The following is a 12,294-nucleotide window of genomic DNA, read 5'->3' as shown; positions in this document are numbered from 1 at the left end:
GGGAGTTGGCCCCCTGCCTCACTCTGCCCTCCCGCCCTGGGTCCCCCCCGGGCTGGGGAGGCCCCGGGGAAGGGGGGCGGGGCAGGGAGCCGCATCTGCCCCTTGCCATGGGCTCCACTCCAGCCTTGCTGCCCGTGTGGGAGGGGAGCCACTGCTGGGGGGGGGCAGGGGGCTGCAGACCTGGTCCCATAGCCCTGGCAGCTGAGGCCCCTTCCAGCAGGCCTGGGGGTTTGGGGAGCGAGGGGCACCAGGAGGACCGGAAGGCCGTGGGCGATGAGGGTCACTGGCAGGACTGGGGGACTGTGGGTCGGGAGTGAGGGGCACCAGTAGGGCTTGGGGGGCTGTGGATTGGGAGTGAGGGGCACTGACAGGGGCAGGGCACTGGCCTATCAGGGCTGCTCTGTGCCACAAAGCAGTTGAGCGGCGGGGGGGGGCAGCCACAGCTGGACCTGTGTCCTGGTAAGCCCAGGGGGGCAGGGGGAGCTCTGATTTTCCATGATAAAACCCCCCAAATCAAACACCAAAATGTACAGGTATTTAGAACTGTATTACAGTGATTGAGGCGCTGGTGGTAGGCTTCCAAACTGCTTTAAAATTGTAAATATATCAGTGAAACAGTGTTCACTTGATACCTGATATATATAGTGGCTTGATTTTAATCATGGAAAAACACAGACTTGGGGGTTTTTAATCAGAGAATTTGCAGTTTGTATCAGAGAATGTGTAACTTCTAGACAGAAAACCAGGATCACTCACCCAGCTTGCACCCACTCCACAACAAAAAGCGTGCTAGTCTTAGAACATCATTGCTTCAGCAACTTCCTTTCACCTTCTTGCCTATCACCCTTGATCATAAAACACTTTTTCTAAACCACTTTTTCTCCACTTAAATTCCTTCCAAGGGCCCATCCCTAATGCAATGCAGGCAGCATGGGTATGGGGACATTCGGCATTAGCGCTATGTACAATTGTTGGTTATTGTGTCCTTAAAATTTGATCTTGCCAGGACACAGCTAATCACTAGGGCTGTGCGAAGTTTTGCCAGCAGTTTCATTTCGTTGCTCTCTCTACTTGTTTGGAGTTCGAAACAGCAAAATCGAAATGAAACAGAGAGCTTTAAAACAGCCTTGAAACGAAATGACTGGTCAGTGACTCATCCTTTCCTGAGGTCCCTCCCAAACACCCATGTCATGAGTTTTGCCTGTCAGCAGCTAGGGGTGCAGGACCGCAGAACCCAGAGTCCCCCTGCACGTATCTCCTTGACAGCTGGCAGGCTTTGTGGCTGCAGCAGGGCTTGCAGCTTTCATCCTGCTGTGCCTTAACACATAGTGTCACCCATATCATGAGTTTTGCTTGTTTGCAGCTTGAGGTGCAGTTTCCCCAAAACCCCTTCACCTGTCTCTTTGAAACTTGGCGGGCTCCATGGCCTCAGCAGGGGCTAGCAAGCCTGCAGTTTTGACCCCGCTGTGGCTTAACACATACACCTGACATGAGTTTTGCTTTCAAGACTTTGAGGTGCAGTTTCCCCGAACCTCCTGCACCTATCTCCTTGAAATGTGGCAGGCTTCATGCCCTCAGAAGGGGCTACCATTCCTGCAAGTTTCATCCAAATCGGGCCAAAAATGACAAAGTTTATAAGCTGTTTTGAGCTTCCCCATTATAGCCTATGGGTGAAATGTTGAAATGAAACAGCAAAACAGTTTCGATGAAAGGAAACAGTGGTTTTGAGTCGAAACAAAATTCGAAACGAAATGCAGTTCTGTCGAAATGCAAGTCGAAACGGAACGGTGCTGTTTTGCACAGCCCTAATCACTGCCTTGCTTTACCCACCATCTCTATCTTTAGACCAGTGATTCTCAATCTTTTTTGTACCAGGACCCATTTGTAAATATTGGCCAGTCCCAACCCAGTGCTCCTCATTCCCGACCTGCTGTTCCCTGCACCCAGGTCCTAGCCCCCTGGTGTGTGGGGCAGAAAGTGAGTGTGGGGCAGGGTGGAGTGTGAGTGGGGCATGGGGGCCTCCAAGCATCCCCTTCCAGGCTGGAACTCTGCTAGCCTACAAGGGAAAGCCATCGCTTTTCACATTTTTCTCCTTAAAAGGAGAATCCATTTTTAAAGTTTGTTCACAAATCTTTCATATATTCTTGCGACCCCCAGGTTGAGAAACACTTGTTTTAGAATGCCTGGGGAAGGGCCTCCATCTTTCTTTGCATTCTCCCTATCTAGTGTAGTGTAGGCCTGATCAGGAATAAAAACAAATAGTTATAAATGATCAAAAGAAGAAAAAGTACATTGTCTGAACAATTGCAGGAAACTGGAAAACAAGCTGGGAAAAAGAAATCCTACCGGGGTTCAGTTTTTAAAAGTCATGACATTTCTCTGTCGAAGGCTCGGCTAATGTATTGTCAAACCTTCAGCAGCCTGATTAATGATGATTTGCTCAGGCAGAATCTTTAATCATCAGCATCTTTCCCCTCCCCCTGCCCCAAGCTCCCCAGTTGCATCTGACAACATGTCAGAGCTTGAATAATGGTTTAATTTAGCTTAGGTGAAAGTATCTGAAGTCGTATCTGTAATGAAATATTGGAATGTTAGAACACTTTGGAGTATTAATAGAAAGTAGTACTATGCTAAACAAAGTGATTCTAAATTACAGTTTGCTGGGGGAAAAACAGCAGATGAAGATTAAACGGTAGCAAAGATTAAACACAATTGCTGGTGCCGTACTGCATTATGGGAGTGTATTTATAATGGAGAAGAGAGGTGAATCTAAGGACATAAACGCTCTGCGTCTGCGCTGGACTAGTTAGTTATTACCTGCAATAGACTTTGGAATAGTCTATGCTACAAACTGAAACCAGGATTGTACCAAGGGGAGGGGACAACTGCACAGAGCCAGTCTGCATTAGTAGCATAGGCAGGGCCATAACCTCTGTCCACATTGGGCTGGGAACCAAATTTACTTGCACTTTAAATGTGACTCTATCTAAATTGTTTCTGTCAGCAGTTGTCCAGCTAATCTGGCCAAGGTGGTCAGTAAGCATCATTTGGCATTTTATTCTTCTATGAGAGAATTCTTAAAACAATTCATTATAGGTGTTTTTAAAGTGGGGAAAAAGACCCCATGAGAATAACAGATAGACTCACATTAGTCTAGGGATGTGTTGCTTTCCAGGGACTTCAGTTAATAAATGCATTTCCGTTCAGCCTGAAGTGTCACATCAGCATTTTTGTATGGAGAATTTAACTACCAGCCATATTCAGGAGAAAACTGATTCCACAAAAATGTTTTCAATCTAGTGCCTAGTGAGCTATGTCTCTCTAGCATGTAACTGCTAATCAAGATACACCAAACACAAGAGTCGCAAACTTGCTTTGCATAGCCAGAGGAGTGATGATGCAGGAAATGTGAGCAAATAGAATTTCTGTTCATACCATGGATTTCTACAGAATTTAAGTTTCAACTTAAAAACTTTGTTTGTTCAGTTATGAGTCTACTTGCAGTTTGCAGCAGGAACTGAGGTAGACCTGAGCTATTTGTTTCACTATTGGCTCTGAAACCTACTGATAACGAAGGTATTAACATTCATTTTTATGAAAATGTGCAGTGTGCCCGCCTTTAGAAGGCTTGCACTCGAGCCTTCTTTGCCTGAGCAGCTGACCTTGTTTGCCAGGGAACCTCGCGTAAACCCCAGAGGGTACCTCAATTACCTTCAGGGTGTCCCCCAAACTCGCCTGCCACGACTTTGGATGGTTTTTCAGTGCAGGGGGTCCCCTTTAAGGGTGCCGCCAGAGTGGTCACGCATCCCAGCGGATGTCTCCGGGGCTGCAACCTCCCCTACACCCCGGCCATATGCCAACCTTCTAGACAAGCCTTAAGATCTTTAGCGGCTATTCCCTGTTGATATCTTCCTGGTTCCCATGTCCTTCCTCGCCGACAGGTGCCTCGGGCTCTGACTGGACCCAGAGGGACTGGTGACACGCGACCTTTGGAGATGTCCCTTCCGACACCCAGTGCTATTTACAGGAGATGCCGCTGTTCCTCTTCATGCTCTCTCGTGGTCTCTTTCCCGCCTTTGACCGGGGTCACTGCTACCCCAGCCTGGGATGGAGGGCTACGCTAACCTGCCCCAGACACTAAACTAAAATAGAACAGCCTGAAAAAAGGAAAACACAATCGAATACCTTCACCAACGTAAAGCCCCAGGCCCCAGAAGCAACCCGATGTGAAAAACAAAATTGATACCCCAACTACAAGAACAATGAGACAAGGAAGGACAAAACAGACAAAGGGGAATCACGGGAAGCGTCCCGTACTCCCTTAGTCCCCTAATGTCCCTAAGCCAGCATGCCCTCAGGGTCGGGGTCCACGCCTCCACCCCAGCCGGGGTCACCTTCCTCCCCTCTGGGACCTGCCTCCTTCTGACCCTAGCTTTTATGAATCTATGACAGTAACAGGGAGTCAGAGGGCTCCTGTTATTGTATGAGAATGCTGCAGCAGCCTACACTAGCTGTGTGGGGTCTGGCACCTAGGAAGCGGGCTACCTGCTAGAGCAGGGGCACGCAATTATTTCAGTGGAAGGCCGCTTAAAGAGTTTTGGAGAGCTATGGAGGGTTGCAAGGATAGCCCTGCCCCTTGACAGGTGTGCCACCCTCTGGTTGCCATCTTGGGAAATCCCACCCCTAACCCTTGACCTTTACCACTGGAAGTCCCTTCCCTTGCCCCCGGATGTACTCCTTTTGGGAGAGGGATTTGCCATCTTGGAACTAGAAAAAAAAGCAAATCATATATTAAAAATCAAACATAACATTTTATTTCAAAAAATATTTTTGTCCTTATTTATGTGTTTGTGTAGTGTAAAATGCTCAAAATAAAGTCTTACTCTTGTATATTGTGTGTGGGGTTTGGTTGGGGAGCTGGATGTGTGTGTGGTGGGCTGTGGGGGTAGGGGTGTGTGTGGTGTGTGGGGGTGTGATTGTGTGGCGGGTAGGATATGGTTGTGGAGCTTGTGGGGGAGGATGTATGGGTATGGTGGGGTGTGCGTGACACACACGCGCACCAGGGTGACAGCTCTCCCCATGTGCAAGGAAGGGCAGATGGGCCTGCTGAGCCCTAGGGATGTGGCTGCTGTTGGCAGTGGCTTGTAGCACCTGTAGCCCTGGTTACTGGAGCCTCTGCTCTGCCTTCCCCTAGTGACCAGGGATGCCTGGGCCCAGGCCTGCCATGCTTCCTGCCTCCGCTGTTGCTCTGGAAGTCAAAGGGCCCCTGCAACAGCAGCTGCAGCTGGAGGGCCCAGGCTAAGGGGTGCAGTATATGCAAGCTCCTGGGGCTGCCGCCTCCAAGCCCTGGGATTAGCATGGCTTTTAGGGCTGTGTGAAACAGCACTGTTTCATTTCAACTTCTGTTTCACTGTTTTGAAGGGACAGCATTTCATTTCATCATTTTGTTAAGTTTCGAAGCACTGTCCCATTTTGTTTTGTCAAAACTGTTTTGCTATTTCGACGTTTTGCCCATAGCTATCATGGGGACTCATTAAAATGCCTATAACTTTGTCATTTCAAGCCTGATTTGGATGAAAATTGCAGGGATGGTAGCCCTTTCTGGGGGTATGATGCCTGCCAAGTTTCAAGGAGATAGGTGCAGGGATTTCTGGGAAACTGCACCTCAAGGTGCTAAGAAGCAAAACTCATGTGACTTGCTGGCAGCGGCAGCCTCCTTTCATCCCGCATGCAGATCTAGGGGCCTGCACCCCTGGGAGGGCTGTGCTCAACTCCTCCTGAGGGTGCAGGCCCCTGGATCTGCTTGGGATGACAGGAGGCTGCCACTGCTGCCCAAGACTGGCCCTGGGCAGGAAGTGCCTCCTGTCATTCTGCGTGCAGATCTGGGGGGGCCATAGCACTAGGAGGGCAGGTTGAGCCCCATGGGGCTGGCAGAGCCACTCAGAGCAGAGCCATGGCTCTCCCCGCCTCCCATCTGCACTCCGAGCGACTCCGCCAGCCCCATGGAGCTCAGTCTGGCGGCAGGAGGTGGCAGGAGAGCCAGTGACAGAGCTGTTCAGAGCACAGCCCTGGCTGGTAGCACAGCCCTGGCTGGTGGCTCTCCCCTGCCTCCCACCACCGGGCTCAGTTCCATGGGGCTGGTGGAGCCACTCAGAGTGCAGCCCGGCAGTGGGAGGCGGGGGAGAGCCAGGGATGCACTTTGGCTCTGCCAGCCCCATGGAGCTCAACCCAGTGGTGGGAGGCACAGGAGAGCCAGGGCTACAGTCTGAGCAGCTCCACCAGCACCATGGAGCTCAGCTCGGTGGCAGGAGGCAGAGTGCAGCCCTGGCCCTCCTCCACCTCCCACCACTGGGCTGCTTCGAAACTCAAAACATTTTGAAACTTTCAAAATGTTTTGAGTGCCCTCAATTCATTTTGAAGCTATTTTGAAGCCTTTTGTTTCATTTTGATTTTGCCATTTCGAGCTCAAAATGCGTTGAAACAGCTTCAAAACGAAACACTTGTCAAAATTTTGCACAGCCCTAATGGCTTTGCCATGTGGGGGAGAAGGGATGGTTGCAAAGGAGCTGATCCAGGAGATGCCACATGCCCCCTTGAGCTGATCAGCACACCCCCTGCCCCACAGCCCAGATCCCACACACCCTGTGGCTTCTCCCTGCCACCACCAACAACATGCAGCCCCAGCCCCAACCCGGCCTGCACCCGCTCCAGACTCACCCGTCGAAGCGGACCAGCTGGAACCCACGCACACGGCCTTGCCCCAAGCTCGGCCCTCACCGCCAACCCACACTGAGCAGTGGCTGGGCAGAAGCTGTTGCTGGTGCAGAGGAAGGGCAGCCCATCCCCTTTACCGCTGCTGAGTCATTTTTGCTGCAGCTGCCCAGAGCCTATACCCAGGCTGCCCTGTGACTCCTCTCTGCTGCCATCACTGCTGCCTCCAGGCCACCCCATGGGGCAGCGGTGACAGTGCAGAGGAGCTGCAGGGCAGCCCAGGTGCAGGCTCCAGATGAATGCAGCAAGAACTGACCGGCAGCAGTGAGGGGGTGGGGCCATTTTGCCCCAGGGTGGAGCAGCAGCTTCTGCCCAGCCACCACTGCTGCTGCTCAGCAAGGGTGGGCAGTATGGAGCAGGGGCGGGGCGGGCTACGGTCAGGGATGTGCCCACGGGTCCCCGCTGGTACCACGGAGCTGAGGCCAGTGGCAGTGGCAGCTGGAAGGAGCCACCACCACCTGGACTGCCTAGAAAGGCAGTCCAGTTGCAGTCCCCCCAGCCCTGCTGCATGCCCGGGGCGGCAGGACGCACCAGAGGCTGGATGGCCCTTCAGCCAAGCGGGAATCAAGAGATCTGATGCAGGCCAGACAAAGACCCTCCGTGGGTTGGATCTGGCCCGCGGGCCATACATTTCCCACCCCTGTGCTACAGGGCTACCACCAGTAAGTCAAAAGACCCATAATGAAAGGACAAGGGCTACCTTGGTAGGGGGTGACTACCCCAAGAGCTAGCTGCAAGCAGTAAGCTGCACAAGGGGTAGACATCTAGGCTGCAAGGGAACAACGAACTACAAGCAGCACAGCTGAGCCACCAGAGAAAGACAGGCCAGCTATCAGACCAAAATGGAAACCCCTGTGGGTGGCTGGAGAGCCATCTGATAGGAACCAGTGGGGCTTGCGTTTTTGTTCTCATTTCAGATTTCATAGACATTAGGGCTGGAAGGCACCTCACAAGATCATTGGGTCCAGCCCCCTGCCCAAGGGGCAGGAAATCAGCTGGGGTCAAATGATCCCAGCAAGATAGGCATCCAACTGTTTCTTAAAAGTGTCCAGAGTAGGTGCTTGCACCCCTCTGGGGGGAGTCATTCTAGGCTCTAGGGACTCAGATGGTAAAGAAGTTTTTTCTTATGTCCAGCCTAAAATGGTCCTCCCGGAGTTTGTAACCATTAGACTTGTCTTCCCTTGGGGTGCCCTAGTGAACAGACGTTCTCCCAGTTCCTGATGCACACCCTTTATAGACTTTTAGGCTGCCACCAAGTCCCCCATGAGCCTTCGCTTCTCCAGGCTGAAGAGTCCCATGGCTCTCAGCCTCTCCTCATATGGCCTATTCTCTTGTCTTCTAATCATGCACATGGCTCTCCTCTGAACTCTCTCAAGCTTCTCCACATCCTTTCTAAAGTGCAGAGCCCAGAACTGGATGCAGAATTCCAGGTGCAGCCTCACCAAGGCTGAGTAAAGTGGGAGGATGACTTCCTGGGGCTGATACGGGTGGATTGGAGGCCAGGGGTGCTGCAGGGGCACCCAATATAGAGCCCTTCCAGGGTCTGGGACCCTGTGGGCTGCATGTTGCAGAAACTCAAATACTTTAGAGGCAGTTGAATCAAAAGCATTCTTGCCCTGGGTCAGGGAGGCCAGGGTGGCTGAGACAAGGTGTAAGACGGGGCCAAAGGACTCAAAGACCAGATACCAAGAGAGGGCTGAGGCTGAGGGAGCTGGGCCCGAATCAGTGGGTCAGGGCTGAAAGCCTACAGCCAGAGAAAAGCGGGGCTAAAGCCAAGAGCGCTGAGGCCTCTACAAAAGTCTGAATCTGGATGTAGTAATAGCTGTGAGGCATTGGCATGGCTGTAGGGGGAGAAGGAGACCATAAATAGTCCTTAAGGCAACAGGTGACAGGACCAGGAGGGTACCACTTAGTGCTTGAGGGGCAGGACTGGGATCAGTGGGGCCTGGAGGGACCTGCCGGCTGAAGAACAGATGAGGGCTTGCTCTTGAGATCCTGGGGCGGCCTTCCTTTTTATAATAAAATTACTCCATCAAGGCATGGCAGGTGAGAGAAAAGGAGCCCAAGGAGCTGGAGCAGGCCAGGATCCATGTGGCACCAGGAGCATCAAAGCTGCCTCTGAGGGCCAGTCCTGTCACAATGACCCCTCAATAATTAGATTCTAGACACGGAAAATTATAAATTTGTTTTAATTTTCCATATCTAGAATCTAACTATTGAATAGTCCTCTTCAACTTGCCACCTACCCCACCCAAATGACTGCCACAGGGACAGCAGTGGCTGGGGGACAGACAGCTTGCCCCATGCCCCTTGTGTCCCCCTTGCCACCTGTACCCCCACAGTGTCTTCCTCCCTCTCCACTTGCCCCTTCTGGAGCCAGGACCCCTCCCTACCCACTTACCTTTGCAGCTGGTCTGACTGTCTCCACCAGGGGCACAGACGCCAGCTCTGCTTCTGCTCCAGCCTCCAGCCTGGATCAGGTTCAAAGCCACCGGAGCTTCCTCCCCTGCTCCACACATCCCTTTCCTGCACTCCCCTCACTCAATGTGTCCCTCCCCTAAACTTCCCCTTGCTCTGTGCATCCCTTTCCTCTTGCTCCCCCTGCACTACACGCCCCCTTCCCTGTGCTTCCCTCGCTCTGCACATCCCTTCCCCCTGTGCCCTTTTCCGCATTCCCCTTGTTCACTGGTGATGAATAGGGGGTCCACACAGGTGCATGTGCACCCCGAGATTGGCAGTACAACCCCTGTGATTGACCACGGCCAATGGCAGCTGCAGGCAGTCACCACTCACCACCCCCGCCTTGCCACCGACACCGCCATGGCTGCCTGTGGGAGCTCCCTGCTCGGTCTGTCTCCACTGCTGACACTGCTGCTGCCGCCTGCAGGAGCTCTCCACTCACCACCACCATGCCTCTGCTGCCACCTATGGGAACTCGCCCTACCCCCCCAGCCTCGGGAAGCATGCAACGTTCATGCCCTCACTCCACACTTCACTTCTCCATGCTCCCCCTAACACCATGTGCTCTTTCCCTGCTCTCTCCCCTACACTGTGCATCCCTTTCCCTGCACTTCCCTCAGGTCCATGTGCCTTGTCCTCCCACAATCCCTTCTGTACTGTGTGCCCCTTCCCCTGCTCTTGCCCAACTTTATGCACCCTCCACCTGCCTCATGGGCCACCCTGGCTCCAACAGGAGATGTTTACCTGTCCTATACTTGAATCTAAGACAAGGATTTTTTCTCCCATGCTGAATGGGGAAAACCCCTTCATCCTAGATTTAAGTAAAATGGTATTACACTCCCCTCTCTCCCATGTCTCCTCATTCTTCAAGAAGTTCTCCGTGGTGGGGTTTTGAGGAGGTAGTATCAGAGACTTAGGTCAATTTGGAAAAATAAGGGCTCTTCCAGATTTTGTCCACAATCCAGGCTCCACCCATTTGTAACACCAAAGGAACTGTTGACAGTCAGTTACTTGTAGTACTATTGTCCCTTTTTGCATATCTTGTCTGTCAGTAAAATTGCAAATGTTGTAATGTAAATGATAATTCAAACCTCAAAGATAACATTGTGTGGAAATGAATGGGAACAATATCCCTATTGCAGACTATTGCTATATTGTCCTCAAATGCATGTAGAAATCATGGCATTGATTTACTCCCAGTACAGATGACTATGACAAAGAAAGCTTGTATTCTGGACCACAAGAGGACCGCCACTAAGAAAGAATATGGGCCCAGATCAATGTATGTCTGTTGCCTAAAACAGTCCTCCGACTGCTCAAACCTTCTTATATTACCCATTTCCAAAACCATCCTCACCTAACTCAATCTCAATGCTACAGTGACCTTCCCTAGTCTTCAGAGAGCTCAGTCAGACTCTACCGCACATCCTTTAACTTTGCAGGAGTGTGTAAAGAACCTTGATATCAGTCATCATTTTAGGAGCTTAATACTGCCTAAATGTGAATAAGAACTAGCTAATTAAGCAAGATGCTTTTGCAGCATCCATAAGCTGGACTGTGTTCGTCAAAGGCTTTGTTGAAGAGCATCCCAAACACTCACCTGAAATCAAAGAAATAGGAAACTATCTTGCATGGAAATAAATGAGAAATCCTTGAGATGACTAAAAATAACATATTCAATGAACCAATTAGGAAGGCTTTATTTTGTTTTTTTAACAGTGCATTAAGTGTACTCTTATAGCACCACTAATGCTAATCTCTTGTAGTTTATCAAAAAGAAAAGGGTGGACAGCTGATTAAACCATAACTCAAAGGAAATCGAAAATTGATGTTACATGGGCTATATAAAAAAAAACCAACTGTATAAAATGCAATGAAAATGAAACAGTAGGACTGTTCATCCAACATCAAGAACAAGGCCAAACACAATGCATGACACTACTGGTATCTCTTATTCTGGAAATAGTCCATTAAAATATACATTGTGCATTTCAATATTTCAGTTGTGTATATTACCTAATACACTATGAGTATCCTGCTTAATTGTCTACTAAGCTCTCTGGTCTGCCTATTATGTAGTAGGGGTGTGTGAAGCAGGCCCTATTCGATTCAAATTTGGCCTGAATCAGGGACAGTGATTTGATTCGTTGATTTGGATCACTGTCCCTGATTCGATTCAGCCGAATCCGAAGATTTGATGCTGATTCAGAGAATCAGTGATTCGGACATAGACACAGCTTTATATGTTTTTTCTATGTACCTTGAGGTACCAGTGCAGCTCAGAAATCTTTCCGAATCTCTCTGAATTGATTCAGAGGGTTCCGATTTGATTTGGAGAGATTAAAGGGTCCTCTGATTTGATTCAGAGATTCAGCCACCAAATCGGGCGGAATCTCCACCGAACTGAATCAGGGAACGAAGCTACACACAGCCCTATTATGTAGTATGACTTTCAGAACCCGGAGCCTGCCCATTTGTGTAGTGTGCATGTACAACCTGAACCAGCAGGAAGCAGGACTCTGGAGCCTAAGCCATTATTAGGAGTCCCTTAAACACCCTAGGGACTTGACCACCAAGCACTACTTTCAGAAACACATTTTTATATTTATTCCAGAGCTCTGTATATACTGTAAGGCTGTTCCTTCATTTCCTTCTTGGGAGAAGGGTAGAGAGGGGAGTTTGGTGAATTTTAGTATAATGTACCACATCACATCAACATGTATTCCCAACATGCAGAGTGGATAACTATGATAGAGGCCTCTGCTTATCCTACATCATAATAATTATTACTGCTTAGCATTTAACTGGTGAAGAATAAACTGCGAAATCCTGGTAAACTGAAGCTAACATGAATCTTTGGCCGACTCCCCTGCACTCTGCCCACTAATCCATCTCCTATATGGCTATTAAGAGTCAAGACTTATAAGCAGCTTCAGGCATTTGGTGCTTTTTCTTTTACATCTGACAGGCACAAAACTATTTCTTTCCTTGCCTCAAACATGGAATTTCCCCCACTGAATTACAATGCCTGAAGGCCCAGAATGAACAGCAGACTTTAGGACT

This window comes from Alligator sinensis, unplaced genomic scaffold (genome assembly GCF_000455745.1).
Source record: "Alligator sinensis unplaced genomic scaffold, ASM45574v1 scaffold100_1, whole genome shotgun sequence".
Taxonomy (NCBI): domain Eukaryota; kingdom Metazoa; phylum Chordata; order Crocodylia; family Alligatoridae; genus Alligator; species Alligator sinensis.
The sequence above is the reverse complement of the archived record's forward strand: the minus strand, read 5'-3'. Positions refer to the sequence as shown.